This window comes from Diplotaxodon limnothrissa, linkage group LG5, assembly GCF_057381915.1.
Source record: "Diplotaxodon limnothrissa isolate DT_005_m linkage group LG5, D_limnothrissa_male_GT1.1, whole genome shotgun sequence".
In the NCBI taxonomy this organism is placed as follows: Eukaryota; Metazoa; Chordata; class Actinopteri; order Cichliformes; family Cichlidae; genus Diplotaxodon; species Diplotaxodon limnothrissa.
Window position 1 is genome coordinate 38,460,942 of NC_140600.1, and position 16,002 is coordinate 38,476,943.

The following is a 16,002-nucleotide window of genomic DNA, read 5'->3' on the forward strand; positions in this document are numbered from 1 at the left end:
ACACAGCTGGGAGAAATTGGACTAACGAGACAGGGGGAGCAAAGCGGCACACACTAACATAAGACATAGACTTTCACAATAAAACAGGAAATAAGACACAAGGATGCAGACTAAGAAACACAGACTTAACACGGGCAGAACTAAGAATAAACCAGAATAAGCTGGAACATAGAACATCATCATAATCATCACAAGCACTAAGAGAATAAGGAAACAAACACACCAAAGTAACTTGAAAGGCAGATTCATCATAAAACCCAACAAAGCACCAGAGAAACATAAAGAACAATCATTCAAAAATAAACCAAAGCATAACTCAAAATACTGGGTCAACCTGACCCAGAACCGTGACAGGTTTGTTTTTAGTGGCTGACTTGTGCGGACCATATATCCAAAAGCAGCTTTTATTGAGTTCAGAAAAGCAAGTCTACAAATATAATAACAAAAAGAAAGATGAAAGCTGAATTAAGGGGAGCCTGATTGTCTTGGAAGGACATTCCTTGCCAGATACACGATGGACGGGTGGAAAAACTGGAGTGTCGTGTGCCTGGCGGGACTGTCGATCGAGGACATTGAAGATGTCTACCTTTTTGGGATAGATGTGGGCCGAGATGTTTTTGAGCTGGTCGGCACTATTCTGGATTGTCCTGATGCTGGACTGCTCCGCTATATGTCCGCTGAGCTCCTGCGCATTCGCGGACAGCTGTCGCTCCCATTGCCGGCGGCGCTCCACTGCCACCCGGACATCACTTTCCAGCCTCGCCGGAGATACGTCCATCGTGGGTCCCGCAGAATTTTCCTCAACTCCAGTGGAATTAAATCGTTTTGGTCTGCTACTCGCCGCCCTCGCAGGACCTCTGATCGGGCTGTCAACCACCGATCTCTAGCCCACCTGACCAGGACACCCACCGCAATTAGCAAAAAAGAAAATTCTCCACTCAACTTCGGTCTTCTAAATATCAGCTCACTGACAAATAAGGGACCTCTCATCCAAGACCTCCTATCTGACTGTAAGTTTGACTTTTTCTGTTTAACTGAAACCTGGAAACAACCCGATGACTTTTCTCAGCTAAATAAATCCACTCCTCAGGGGTTTGTTTACTTTTTAAACCTCGCTGCTCAGGTCGTGGGGGGGTGCCTCATGATCATTTTTCGCCAGCACTTGAAAGTCCTGCCAGTTAATGTTGATACTTTAAGCTCCCTAGAGTGCCTTGCATATGAGCTCACTGGACCTTCTGCTCACCAGAGACTTTTCCTTCTGTCTCAAGGGCTTTGGATTTAAACAATTTATTGACTTTCCCACTCACTCCAAAGGACACACCTTGGACTTGATCTGCTGTTCTGGTCTTACGCCCTCAAATCTTTCTGCTGATGAAATTCCCATAACTGACCATTTCCTCCTTTCATTTAACCTCACTCTCAGCTGCTCCTCTACCAAGCCAACCCATCTCATCTTGTTCCGCAACATCAAGAACATTGATGTTGACATTCTCGAGCATTGAAGGCCAAAGCTCGGCAGCAAGAGCGTACATACAAGAAATCTGGTTTAACTGTTGATGCAGAAAACTACAAATACCATACTTCAGTATAAAGACTCCATCAACAAGGCCAAACAAAGTTTCTACTCAGGTATTATCAGAGATGGGCAGTAACGCGTTACTTGTAACGCATTACTATAATCTGATTACTTTTTTCGAGTAACGAGTAAAGTAAGGGATTACTATTGCAAAAACGGTAATTAGATTACCGTTACTTTCCCGTAGGAACGCTGCGTTACTGCGTTACTAAAACCGTGATTTTTTGCGAGAATGTCTCACGACACTGACGTAAGCGAGTGCGCCGTTCGTGACAACAGCTGTGTGCAGATCAACAATGGATCACATATCGATTGTGGGAGAGAGTATGAGCGTGCAGCGTTTAAAGCGTGGAAGTACTGATCTTACTTTGAGTTTGATTCCATAAAAAGTGACAAAAACATTAGTGTCCGTTGTGCGTGGGAAGAAAACTTCTTTTTACAGCGAAAAAACCCCTAAACTTCCGAGCAAGCACCGAGTAGCTACGACGTAATGGGAAACTCACAGAGAAACTCGCGGATTCTTCCACTGACCGCGGCACACCTGCACCAGGGTAAACCTCCGCCTGCCCCTGCTTTACAGGTGAAAATAGAGCAACAGGACCGCTGAGTCTTTGACTTTATTTATGTTCTGCTGTGTTTTACTTGCATCTATTTGAAAGACTGAGTGTAAACACAAAAATATTTTATTTTATGTGCTGGAATGTGCAGAAAATAGGTTTAAATGTTAAACTAATTTCTTCCAGTCAGAGAGTGTTGCATATAATTAAATCTTTGCTTGATGCATAAAGTTAAAAGATTAAAACTGATAAAACAAGTTTTAAAAAGAGACTTTTCCATTTGATTACATTTTGTATGATGGATTATGCAGAAAAAGTAGAATTGGGCTGAAAGATCTATCACTTTATCACCTCTTCAGGTTGTAAATCGTGTTTTTAAAAAGTAACTAATTAACTAAGTAACTAAGTAATTAATTACTTTTGAAAATAAGTAATGAGTAAAGTAACGGGATTACTTTTTTGGGGAAGTAATCAGTAATTAGTTACTGATTACTTTTTTCAAGTAACTTGACCAACACTGGGTATTATCAGTTCTTATGAGGGTAACGCAATGATTTTGTTTTTAGTTCTCAACAAACTAATTCAACCCCCCAACGCTTTATCACCAAACTTTTATTCTTCGGAAATCTGTAACTCCTTGATGCTGTTCAGCCACTGCATTGCTGGTGGATGTTATTGATGCTGAATCAATAACATCCACCAGCAACTCAGTTCAAATGTTGTGTCTGTCCCCTCTCCAGAACCTTTTGTCTATTTTGCGCCGTTTTTCACTTTTCATCTTCCTGATTTATCTGATATTTCTGAGTTTATATGTAAATCAAAGCCTGCCACATGTCAATTAGTTAAACTGCAGGAATGTCTTAAAAACATAAAGACCTGGATGGCCGCTAACTTTCTGATTCTTAATTCAGATAAAACTGAGGTTATTTTACTCGACCCTGGAAATCTTAGAAATATGGTATCTAACCAGATTCTTACTCTGGATGGCATTACCTTGGCCTCCAGTAACACTGTGAGTCACCGTGTCCAGGACATGTCCTTCAATGCACATATTAAACAAATATGTAAGACTGCTTTCTTCCATTTGCGCAGCATCTCTAAAATTAGAAATATCCTGTCTCAGAGTGATGCTGAAAAACTAGTTCATGCATTTATTACTTCCAGACTTGACTATGGTAATTCATTATTATCAGGATGTCCTAAAAACTCACTGAAAAGTCTTCAGTTAATCCAAAATGCTGCAGCAAGAGTCCTGACAGGGACTAGAAAGAGAGAGCAGATTTCTCCTGTTTTGGCTTCCTGTTAAATCCAGAATTCAAAATCCTGCTCCTCACATACAAGGTCTTAAATAATCAGGCCTCATCTTATCTTAATGACCTTGTAGTACCATATCACCCTATTAGAGCACTTCGCTCTCGCTCTGCAGGCCTACTTGTTGTTCCTAGAGTATTTAAAAGTAGAATGGGAGGCAGAGCCTTCAGTTTTCAGGCCCCTCTTCTGTGGAACCAGCTTCCAGTTTGGATTCAGGAGACAGACACTATCTCTACTTTTAAGATCAGTCTTCAAACTTTCCTTTTTGCTAAAGCATATAGTTAGGGCTGGACCAGGTGACCCTGAATCCTCCCTTAGTTATGCTGCAATAGACGTAGGCTGCCGGGGGTTTCCCATGATGCATTGAGTTTTCTGGTGTTAATAGACCTCTCTGCTGAATCACACTTGTTATTAATCCCTGTCTCTCTTCCACAGCATGTCTTTTATCCTGTCTTCCTTCTGTCACCCCAACTGGTTGCAGCAGATGGCCCCGTCCCTCCCTGAGCCTGGTTCTGCTGGAGCTTTCTTCCTGTTAAAAGGGAGTTTTTCCTTCCCACTGTCACTTGCTCATAGGGGGTCATATGATTGTTGAGCTTTTCTCTGTATGTATTATTGTAGGGTCTACCTTACAATATAATGCGCCTTGAAGTAACTGTTCTGATTTGGCAAGTAAAATTGAATTGCGTTGGATATGTAACACCCTGTAAGCTAAACATTTTTTTTTTATCGATCTAAATAGTTTACAGGCTAGTTTACAGGCTAGAAAAAAATAAAGTCCCTTAGTTGCTGGCCTCCAACCCTCTGCCTGCCACATGTATTTACCTAACACTTTCCTGCTGAGTGGATGGACTCAGTCCCATTTATCTGATCATATTGAAAAAAACATGAAGTTTATTTGATAAAATTTTGTCATAAAGTGTATAAGAAAGGAGGATCGTCACTGTTGAGCTCATTGGCATGACTTGTAGATTTATTTATTTATTTATTTAGGACAATGCATGTTAATGAACATAAATGTAAAAAAAAATTACATGAATGTAAACATACCAGATTATAGCCAAAGGCTAATTTTAATCTGTTGTCCTTAAGCATAAAAAATAGACATAATAATTCATAAAAATTCATCGTTCATTCATAATAAAAACTCCATCACCAAACTTACACATACACACCATTCTGTTCCCAAATAAAACATTAAAACTATACAACTCATACATGATCACACACTTGATTTGTCCATAACCAGTTTTTAACCTTTGCCTTAAACAAATTGAGTGTAGAGCATTCTCTAATGGGTTGAGGAAGACTGTTCCACAGATGGCCACCCTTGACAGAGAGGACGTTCTGCCCAAATGCTGTCCGTCTGTGGGGTATAAACAAGTCTCCTCGGATTAAAGCTCGAGTGGTCCTGTCTGAGCTTTCTTTATGCCTAATGAACTGCTTTAGTGGTGGTGGAGCAAGGGAGTGTAAGACTTTATATATTAAACTCACTCTTTTAAGTTTCACTAAGTTATTGTAATTGACAAGTTGAGTAAACAGTTTCACTCCTCGTTGCAACCCTTTTTTTTCTTTATTCTTTGTTTTGTTTGCAACCAGTATGGTGACAGTGATCATGTTGAAATTTCAAAAGAAGATTTCAGAAAACTGTGGTAGTTACATCCGCTTTTTATGCCATCTGTTTTACCACAATGGTTCCATGTCAGTTATTCATCAGGCCAGAGATGTATCCACAATGCATCTGTGCAAAAACTCTAAAAAACACATCCATCCTTCACACCCACCTTAAATCAGTTTGATGTGGCTCCATGTATAGCAGTATGCATGAAAACATTTGAACACAGAGAAAATTCACTAGCAAAAACTCTAAATGCCCATTCCCTTTTCCAGCAAAGTCACTATTTCCACACCCCACTTATCAGAAGATACCAGTGAGATCATGTGGCATTCGACTCACATTGATCAGTTTGTTCACACTGTTATCATAATGTTTCATGCACCACTCTGTATCTGTGTATGTTTATTAAGTGTCACAGTTTGATGCCGATCTGATGCCCGTATCGATAAGTAATCGGAAGGTTGCCGGTTCGAGCCCTAGCTCCGACAGTCTCGGTCGTTGTGTCGTTGGGCAAGACACTTCATCCATTGCCTACTGATGTTGGTCAGAGGGCCCAGTGGCGCCAGTGTCCGGCCCAGGGCAGCTGTGGCTGTAGCTTGCCATCACCGGTGTATGAATGTGTGTGAGGATGACTGAATGTAGTGTAAAGTGCTTTGGGGTCCATAGGGACTAAGTAACATGCTATAGTCCTCACAGCTGTGGATGAAAATGACGTTTTTTAAATGTAAGAATAAAACTATTAGGATTCAAATAATATTGATGTGACAGTGTTCAAAAAGTGTTAGGTGACAGTGTTGGGTGTGGTATGTTAGAGTGACAGACTACTGTAATCACATTTCATTTTTCAGTAATTTAATGTGCGGCTGTACTAATTTCAGTAAGTACATTACAGCTATAATTATACCATAATTTACTTTACAAAGGTTCTTCAGTTATTGACATGGCAGAAAAAAAAAAAAGAAAAATTATCACGGAGACACCCTTTTTTCTTCCTGCTCTACAATCAGCTAATTTTAGTTTACGTACTGGAGATGGGTGGTGGATATGTTTCAGGAGAAGACGGAGGAGATATGGACATTCCTTTTATTTTATTACACAAAAGGACAACAGTGGGATGGTAAAGTGGAACCTGCATCCAGGATAGAAACAACTGCATTACGATGCTAAAACAACAAGCATCTGCACAAACAGCATGCTAATGCAAGGCTAGCCAAGAACCCAGACGGATGATAACCTCCTAATACCCAGCAAATCATCTTAGTCCTCTGTTAAGGACATGAGTCTGAGCCCTCTATGTCAAGCACTATATATGCAATTTCTATGACTCCTGCTGTACTGTCAAGGGACATCCTGGGCTTTCTATTGATGCCACATTTATAAGGGCTGGGTTAATTGCAGTTTCTATATTTTATGGCCACAAGGTTATGTGATACATTTATTTTAGTAGACATTGTGATTCTGGCTTAAGAGAGGAGGTGAGTGTGGAGTGGAGAAGCAGCTGGTCCTACCTCGTCTCCTGCGTCTGCCACGCCGCCATCGGGTCCTGCTCGGTTTGCACGTCCACATCCTGTGCCAGCACCTCGCCGGCACTGGCCACTTTCCAGACCATTAGCTGGGCTTCTTCGCCGTCATGGTTGGCCTTCTGAACTGTTTTGCTGCTGCCAGACCCAGAACCTTGAACTTTTCCAGTCAGATTAGATGGACAGCGTTTGTGAACAGCAGTTTTCAGATCTTGCCACAGATTCTGGATTGGATTTAGATCTGGACTTTGACTGGGCCATTCTAACACATGGATATGTTTTGTGTGAAACCATCCCATTGTTGCCCTGGCTTTATGTTTAGGGTTGTTGTCCTGCTGGAAGGTGAACCTCCGCCCCAGTCTCAAGTCTTTTGCAGACTTCAAGAGGTTTTCTTCCAAGATTGCCCTGCATTTTGCTCCATCCATCTCCCCATCAACTCTGACCAGCTTCCCTGTCCCTGCTGAAGAGAAGCCCCCCCAGAGCATGATGCTGCCACCACCATGTCACCGCCTGACTACCGAGGACAGTGACGTCATCAGCGAGAGACCGGTGACCAGCATCGCGGAGCATGACGTCCGAGCGGCACTGAGGAGAGTGAACACAAGGAAAGCGGCGGGGCCAGACGGCATCACCGGCCGTCTGCTGCGCTGCTGTGCTGACCAGCTAGCAGGTGTGTTCACTTACATCTTCAACGAGTCCCTGGCGAAGTCTGTGGTCTCCACATGCTTCAAAAGATCCACCATCATCCCTGTGCCCAAGAACAGCAAACCCTCATCCCTGAACGATTACCGGCCAGTTGCACTGACCTCGGTAGTAATGAAGGTGTTTGAGAGGCTGCTGAAGAACATCATCTCCTCCTCCATCCCAGACACCACAGATCCGCTGCAGTTCGCCTACAGATCCAACAGATCCACAGAGGATGCCATCGCCCACGTCCTACACACCACTCTCAGCCACGTGGACAAGAAACAGGGTAACTATGTGCGAATGCTGTTTGTTGATTACAGTTCAGCGTTTAACACAATAGTGCCCTGCAGACTGTTCACAAAGCTGAGGGATCTGGGACTTAACAGCCGTCTGTGTGCATGGGTGTTGGACTTCCTCACTGGCAGAACTCAGGTGGTGAGGGTGGGCAGGTGCTTCTCCACAACCCGTTCTCACTCCCAAAGCGTAACATTTTACGCTAGGTGACAAATCGTCACCATATTACGTTTTCGGCTACCCACCACGTTCCTAAATGACGACCTCGGAAAAAAGAGGAAATATGAGAACCGTCTGGACTGAATCTACACATGTTCGCTCTTTTTCTTCAAATCGCTTAGAAACACGCTATTTAACATCATTAAAGTCCTGGTTAAGGTCAGGAATAAGGTTATGGTCAGGGCTAGGGATAAGGTTAGGTTTAGGGCTGAAATGCATTTCTTCATTTCAGCGCTCTGCTTGTTCGGCCTGTGAGTTTAGGTGGACGGCCTTGTCTTGGTAGGTTTACAGTTGTGCCATACTCCTTCCATTTCTGAATGATCGCTTGAACAGTGCTCCGTGGGATGTTCAAGGCTTGGGAAACCTTTTTGTAGCCTAAGCCTGCTTTAAATTTCTCAATAACTTTATCCCTGACCTGTCTGGTGTGTTCTTTGGACTTCATGGTGTTGTTGCTCCCAGTATTCTCTTAGACAAACTCTGAGGCATCACAGAGCAGTTGTGGAGCTGTTTTGCAAAGAAGAATGGGCAAGGATTTCAGTGTCTAGATGTGCAAAGCTGGTAGAGACAGACCCTAAAAGACTGGCAGCTGTAATTGCAGCAAAAGGTGGTTCTACAAAGTGCTGATTCATGGGGCTGAATAATTACGCACACCCCACTTTGCAGTTATTTATTTGTAAAAAGATGTTTGGAATCATGTATGATTTTCGTTCCACTTCTCACGTGTGCACCACTTTGTTGGTCTTTCACGTTGAATTCCAATAAAATTGATTCATGTTTGTGGCTGTAATGTGACAAAATGTGGAAAAGTTCAAGGGGGCCGAATACTTTTGCAAGCCACTGTATTACACAAACATCACATTGGTAAGACAGGTCAGAATAGGTAGCAAAACAATGAAAATACACATCCCCTCCTGCTGCCATCCTACAGCGCTGGTCCAGAACTGTCGCCTACGTCAGCTGGGAGAAGCTTTTTTTTTTTGGAAGGGGGGGGGGGGGGTCTGTGTCAATTACATGCATATGTGTGTGTATCCCGTGTTCAGCTGAAAGAAGAGGTCAACAAGTCTCCAGTGAGCCCAGTTGGTCGTGAAGGAGGGACAAGAGCTCCAACAACAGTCTTGTTATCAGAGAACAATTTTTGTTGTTCCAGTCAGCTTCGACCTTGGCAGGTCTCCAGCTGATGCCAGTGGGAGTGCAATGAGTGAAGATGGTGGTTGTTTGGGTTTAGTGCGAATAACTGCAAAATAAAATAAAACAAAAGTGAAAATCCTCAAGTATCTATTTGAGCCCTTCACTTTGATTTTGGTTTTTCTAGTTCCAAGCTAAAGCATCTTGTGCACCCAAAGAAAAGCAAAGGGAGCATTTCTCAGTAAGCAGAAGATTTAGCTGTAGTTTGTTTGAAATTCAATACTGTTAATGAGAAATGGGTGCACATATAACAGATGGTGATAGTGAAGTATTTGCTGTGGAAAATTTCAAAAACATGTTACTCACAGGAAGTGGTTAAAAGTCAGATGTTAGTTGGTACAAACTGCTTAAAAAGGACTGACCCGTCGGCCTCAACATAACAGATCGAGCATTTCACCACCAAGATGTTTGCTCTGCAGTCATTTGTGGTCATTTATGCGCTGACATTCCTCGGGCAAAATGGTAAGTTGCACCATGAATACTTGTGTGGAATATTAATATTTTTTAAATAATTTTTATTAATTTTGTTTCCTCCTAATGCTATTAGTCCTCGGAAGTGAAATTATAAATGGGCAAATAGCCCCAGACAACGAAATGCTGTATATGGCATCAGTGCAGGATTACAGCGGCTACCATATTTGTGGAGGATTTCTTGTGTCTGAGAACCTTGTAATGACTGCTGCACACTGCGATGTGTAAGTAATCTTTCCTCCAAGGAAATTTCTTATTTATTTCTTATATATATAAATTCTCTCTCTACATATATATATAAATTCTCTCTCTACATATATATATAAATTCTCTCTCTACATATATATATATATATATATATATATATATATATATATATTTAGTACTGTATAATGTAATAATAATTATTTAAGTTCTTCCCTTACAAACTAAAACCATAACATTTTTTGAATAAATTCAGTAAATACATAAAATTGAATTTAACTATAAAAATGTATTAATATTTTCATCATGTTGTTTATGTAACTGCAGAAAATCTACTGATGATCTTATTATTATATTTTATTCAGGAATCCTAGGTACGTAGTCCTTGGTAACCACCATCTGAGGAGTGCTGATAAGCTCGTGATACAGATTGCCGACAAATACAAACACCCATATTATCGGAATGTTGGCTCTGGATACGACATCATGCTTTTAAAAGTAAGGTTTTTATCTTTTTGTTTTCTCACACCACACAGGAAGTTTTATATTTTTGAGTGTTTGAATTTACAATGCACTTATTGAAAAACAAATTTCTGATTGAGGGGAAAAGTGCTTACTTAAAAAAAAAGATAATTGATAGGTGTTGCTGTTACATGTTTTCACTTATTTTTAATCTTTACTCTTTAAATTTGTGCCTCTAGCTGTCTAGACCTGTCCAACCAAGCAAGACAATTCAATTCATTCGACTTCCCTTCCGTGAAATGACATTAAATGAAAATGAGAAGTGCCAAGTGGCTGGATGGGGTAAGACAAACACTTACGGTAGAAGTGTTGATGACCTGAGAGTGGTGGATGTGTCTGTCATCGGCCCACAAGTCTGCCAGAATGCTTGGGCTCAAAAGGTTCCTGGATACAAAAGTCCTCCCAATGTTATCTGTGCAGGTGGATACAACACAAATAAAGGATTCTGTCAGGTATGTTTTCTGTCCTTTCCTTAAAAATTCTTGCTAACTGCTCTGTGGTTGAGAAATATATGAGCACTCTGCATTAAGTATCACATGAAAAAAGTAAATACTTCCTCCTTACAGGGTGATTCTGGTGGCCCTCTGGTCTGCAAGGGAATGGCTGTCGGTATTGTTTCTTTCACCAAGGCGATTGGTGAAAACTTGGGACAGTGTGACTATCCGGATGTCCCCAATGTCTATACAGATATCTCAAAATACCTTAACTGGTTCAGAAGGATTCTCCAGGGGGGAAAAAGTTAAATCTTACACAAAGCTTTGCATCAGCACACTGTAAGTGTGCAAGCTATGCCTCTGTCAGTGTTTGCTCTCAATGCAGAATAAAGAAAATGTTTCAAATATTGTTTCTGTGCACGAATAATATTTATTATGACTTTAAAACCTATCCATCCATCTATCCATCTATATATTGAAATTCAGGTTTACCATGGAAAATTAATTCCATGCAATACTAATATCTGTAAACTAATTTTTAATTTCTACAGTACATTCATCCTGATTTTTTGAGTACTATAAATACTAAAGACTAACAGAGGGTGTTTCATTTACCACAGAGAATTACCTGATGTGGTTTTCAGTTAAATCTCTAATAAGTCAAAAAACTGAAGCCATGACAATTTAATACTAGAAACAGCTCTAACTACAGTAACACTACTTTTCTAATTTAATAGTAAGATAAATGCCAGTATAAATATACACAGTATACTGCCATCACTACAATATACATGTTTTACACACTCCTTTTGTTGTTGACATTTACAGGCTGTGTGCAAAAGGCCACACTCTTCAAATTCATGCCAACTAATATTTTTACGTCCAGTAGATGTCCTACTAGAGCAAATGAAGCTTCCAGAAGCTTTGCGCGGGGATGAACCAATTGGATGAAGTGCTTTATGAAGCTTCATCTGCCCATCACTACCTAAAATGCAGGCAAAAGACTGATGATATGAATGAACGTTTATTTACAAAGTGGCAGAATAACAAAAACAGGCAATGAGGCATGAGAAGTTAGTGAAGAAAACTAAAGAGCAAACCTGAAATAATAACGTGACGGCGTGAAGGGCAGAGAGATGCAGCCTAAGGAACAAACACCCCAATGAAACGCAGACGAGCAGAACGCACCCACTATATACACACACACAAGGAAATCAGGTAATGACACACAGGAGGGGAGCACAGCTGATCCCAATTCACAAGATGACAGGAAGAGACAAGCTAACACAGTGGAGTAAAACAGGAAATTCACAAACACAAACTCAGGGACATGAACGAAGCACCAGGAGAATGACACAGGAAATAAACCAAGAACTGGAAACCCTGAGAATGAAACCTACATACTAATAAGATAACCATGAAGAAATTAAACATCAAATCAGTAATAATAATAAACATAATGCCAAACACAAAACGCTGGGTCAACGACCCAGCACCATGACAATTACATATTTGTATGTAATATGAAGAATTACACTATATGGGTAAAGGGATTTTGAAAAAGCTTGCAAATCATTCAAATCATGTCAAAATAATAAGAATTATTAATCAGATGTTAAATGTTTTTGATGAATGTTTTTGTCAACTGCATAAATCTTTGACAGAAACTTAAAGAATCCCACCAGTGATGCAACTTGATCAAAGTGGTTGGTTGAATGAAAGACCAAGAAATAACTGGATCATTAATATTTAGGGTATCAGCATCATTAACATTATTAGCTTTGCATCATTAGACGTACAAAAACTTATGTTCCAAACTTTAAATATGTGTTTGCAGTTTCAGTTATAGTTAAAAATGAAATATATAAGGTAAGTTAACAAGATGTGGTACCTTAAGTTGAGCAGGGTTTTAAGCCGTATGGAAGTAGTGATGTTATGACCTTTCTTTATGTTCACAGACGGTACAACACTACTAACACGGACAGATGACTTGTACGTGTTATTGTTCTTTACTCTGCTTTGGGTTGCACCTCTGTTTGCTTCTGCTTCTTTATTGTTATTTAGTATTTTTAAAACAACATTTGCTTCCTTAACAATGCTCTCAAGACTTTTTTTAAGCAAACACTGTAGCAATCAGACCTGAATTCTTAGCCCCACTCTCGGCTGGAGTACCAGCTTACCTTTGCTGGGCGCCACACCCACCTCCCTGGAGAGGCCTTCACAGAAGTGAAGTCTGAGTGGTGTTCCAGAAACGATGTGGGCTTCATAGATAATTGGCAAACCTTCTGGGGGAAACCTGGTCTTGTTAGGAGAGACGGCATCCATCCCACTTTGGATGGAGAAGCTCTCATTTCTAGAAATATGGACAAATTTATTAAACCCCCCAAAATTTGACTATCCAGAGTTGGGACCAGGAAGCAGAGTTGCAGTCTTACACGCCTCTCTGCAGCTTCTCTCCTCCTGCTACCCCCCCCCCCCCCCCCCCAAAAAAAAAACCCCATCTCCACACAGACTGTGTCAGCTCCCAAACAGACAAAAAACAAACTAAAAACCAGCAACAAACAACTTAAACATAAACAATCACAAAGAAAGAACAATACAGTATCCACATCTGAACCAAAGAGTAAAACAGTGAAATGTGGATTATTAAACATTAGGTCTCTCTCCTCCAAGTCTCTGTTAGTACATGACTTAATAATTGATCAACAAATTGATTTACTCTGCCTTACAGAAACCTGGTTGCAGCAGGATGATTATGTTAGTTTAAATGAATCAACACCCCCGAGTCATTCTAACCAGAAATCTCGAAGCACAGGCCGAGGGGGCGGTGTGGCAGCAATTTTTCACACCAGCCTATTAATTAATGAAAGACCAAGACAGACTTTTAATTCATTTGAAAGCCTGATGCTTAGCCTCAGAAACCAGTCTTACTTGTTATCATCTATCGTCCACCTGGGCCTTACACAGAGTTTCTGTCTGATTTCTCAGACTTTATATCTAATTTAGTTCTGAGCTCAGATAAAATAATTATTGTGGGTGATTTCAACATTCATGTAGATGCTAAAAATGACAGCCTCAACATGGCATTTAATCTGTTATTAGACTCAACTGGCTTCTCTCAAAATGTAAAAGAACCCACCCACCACTTTAATCACACTCTAGATCTTGTTTTAACATATGGCATAGAAACTGAACATTTAACAGTGTTTCCTGAAAACCCTCTCCTGTCTGATCATTTCCTGATAACATTTACATTTACAATAATTGATTACACAGCGGTGGAGAGTAGACTTTATCACAGTAGATGTCTTTCTGAAAGCGCTGTAAGTAAGTTTAAGAATATAATCCACCCACTGTTATCATCTTCAATGCCCTGTACCAACACAGAGCAGAGCAGCTATCTGAACGCTACTCCAACAGAGGTTGATTATCTTGTTAATAATTTTACCTCCTCACTACGTACGACTCTGGATACTGTAGCTCCAAGGAAAACTAAGGCTTCAAATCAGAAGTACCTGACTCCGTGGTATAATTCTCTTTAAACACAAGAACACAAGAAAGTTGCATTTTCATTGCTGTTTTATTTAAAGTGAGTATGTTCAGTAGGGTGTACATATTGTGCAGCACACTCCTGTTAAAAGTGAGTTCTTTTGTCCCACCCTGGCCAAGTGCTACTCATAACATGAAGCAACTTGTGAATTAGGTTCTTTTTATTGAACATATTTTCTGTGAGTGAATGATATCCAAAAACATTACCTTGAGCTAATGGCCAGAAAGGTTCTGAAACTAAGTAATACTACTCAACAAACCGTGAATATTAAAAGCATAAAGCTTTCTTATTGAAGACCAAGCCAAATCATTAAAATAGAGTTAATAAAATTAAACTACTGACTTAAAATGCAAAATCAGAAGTTAAATGGCCTGTATTTGTATAGCGTTTTACTAGTCCCGAAGGACCCCAAAGCGCTTTACACATCCAGTCATCCACCCATCCACACACAGGTGATGGCAGCTACATTGTAGCCACAGCCACCCTGGGGCGCACTGACAGAGGTGAGGCTGCCGGACACTGGCGCCACCGGGCCCTCTGACCACCACCAGTAGGCAACGGGAGAAGTGTCTTGCCCAAGGACACAACAACCGAGACTGTCTAAGCCAGGGCTCGAACCGGCAACCTTCCGATTACAAGGCGAACTCCCAACTCTTGAGCCACGATCGTTAAGTTAAAAGGTTCCTTGAGACATGAAAACAAAATACAACCAACATACAAACACTAAGCTACAAAGAGAGTAAAGAGGATGGAAAACAATGTTTGCGTGTGAGACCAATTTTTTTTCATGTATAAAAATCAAAGCTTCACACACACTACCTTCCTCAACAACGTCCTCAAGAATCATTTTGGCAAACACTGTGACATTACACTGTTTCCTTCCTGTCATATTTTCAAGGGAAGACTGTGCAGCAACAATGGCAACAAAGTGACTCATGACACTTGATTTCTTCCTGGCTTCTGTTTGGCCACAGCAATGTGTGGTACTCATATAAAATGTTGTGATATGGATAGGTAGTGTGAGTATTGTAATTTCACAAAACATATAATCATACGGAAGTGTATTTCTGTCAATACAGTTAACGCTTAAATTTAAAAAACAAAAAACAAACACTAAAATAGAACCAAATCAAACATGCTGATCTACCTGCTATGGTGACCCGTCAGAATAATCCCTCACAAAATATGTGGGTATTCTTAAACTTCAGTAGAAACTCAATTATTCAAGTACAGTCGATTTACAAATAAAGGACTAGTCATAAGTGGCACTCATACATCTGTTTTCTCGAGTACCCCAGCCTGCCCATGGTTATTGTAAAAACTAAAAACAGCAAGAATTGGTTTTGTCATGGCTAGACGGTCCTCACTGATCGTCTTGCCAATTTGTTGTGGTGTTTGTGTGTACTGTGTCGTGTTCTCCTCTCCATCCTGTGCATGTGTTTTTCTGCTGGAACATGTACTTCCGGAAGCCGTGGCACGGAACGGCAGTTGACCGGAGGGGAGTGTCCTGAGCTAGAATCATCGCACCTGTGCAGAATTACCTTGCCAGCGCAGACCTATTTAACGGGGCGGTTGAGTCACAACCAACGCTGGAACGTTGAACTAAACCGGGTAGCTTAGTCATGATTAGCATACCCGGTTTGTGAAGGAGAGGACGTTTTCGTTATTGAGCGTGTGTTTTTTCTCATCTGCCTCCAGGGTTCAGGGATTGGAGGAGGAGCCGGTCAACACCGGCACCAGGAGTTGTTGTGGATTATTACTGCACTGTCACCGTGAGGAGAGGTCGCCGTATCACTGCACTGCCCTTTTTGGATTATAGACTCGAACTGTTAACTCACCTTTTCACTGTAAATAAAT

The 16,002-nt window shown here is 40.8% G+C and overlaps 1 pseudogene; it reads left to right on the forward strand.

Moving 5' to 3' along the window:
• The first annotated feature begins 9,368 nt into the window (after positions 1-9,368).
• On the forward strand, positions 9,369-10,938 carry LOC146632840 (granzyme B-like; annotated as a pseudogene).
• Positions 10,939-16,002: the final 5,064 nt, after the last annotated feature.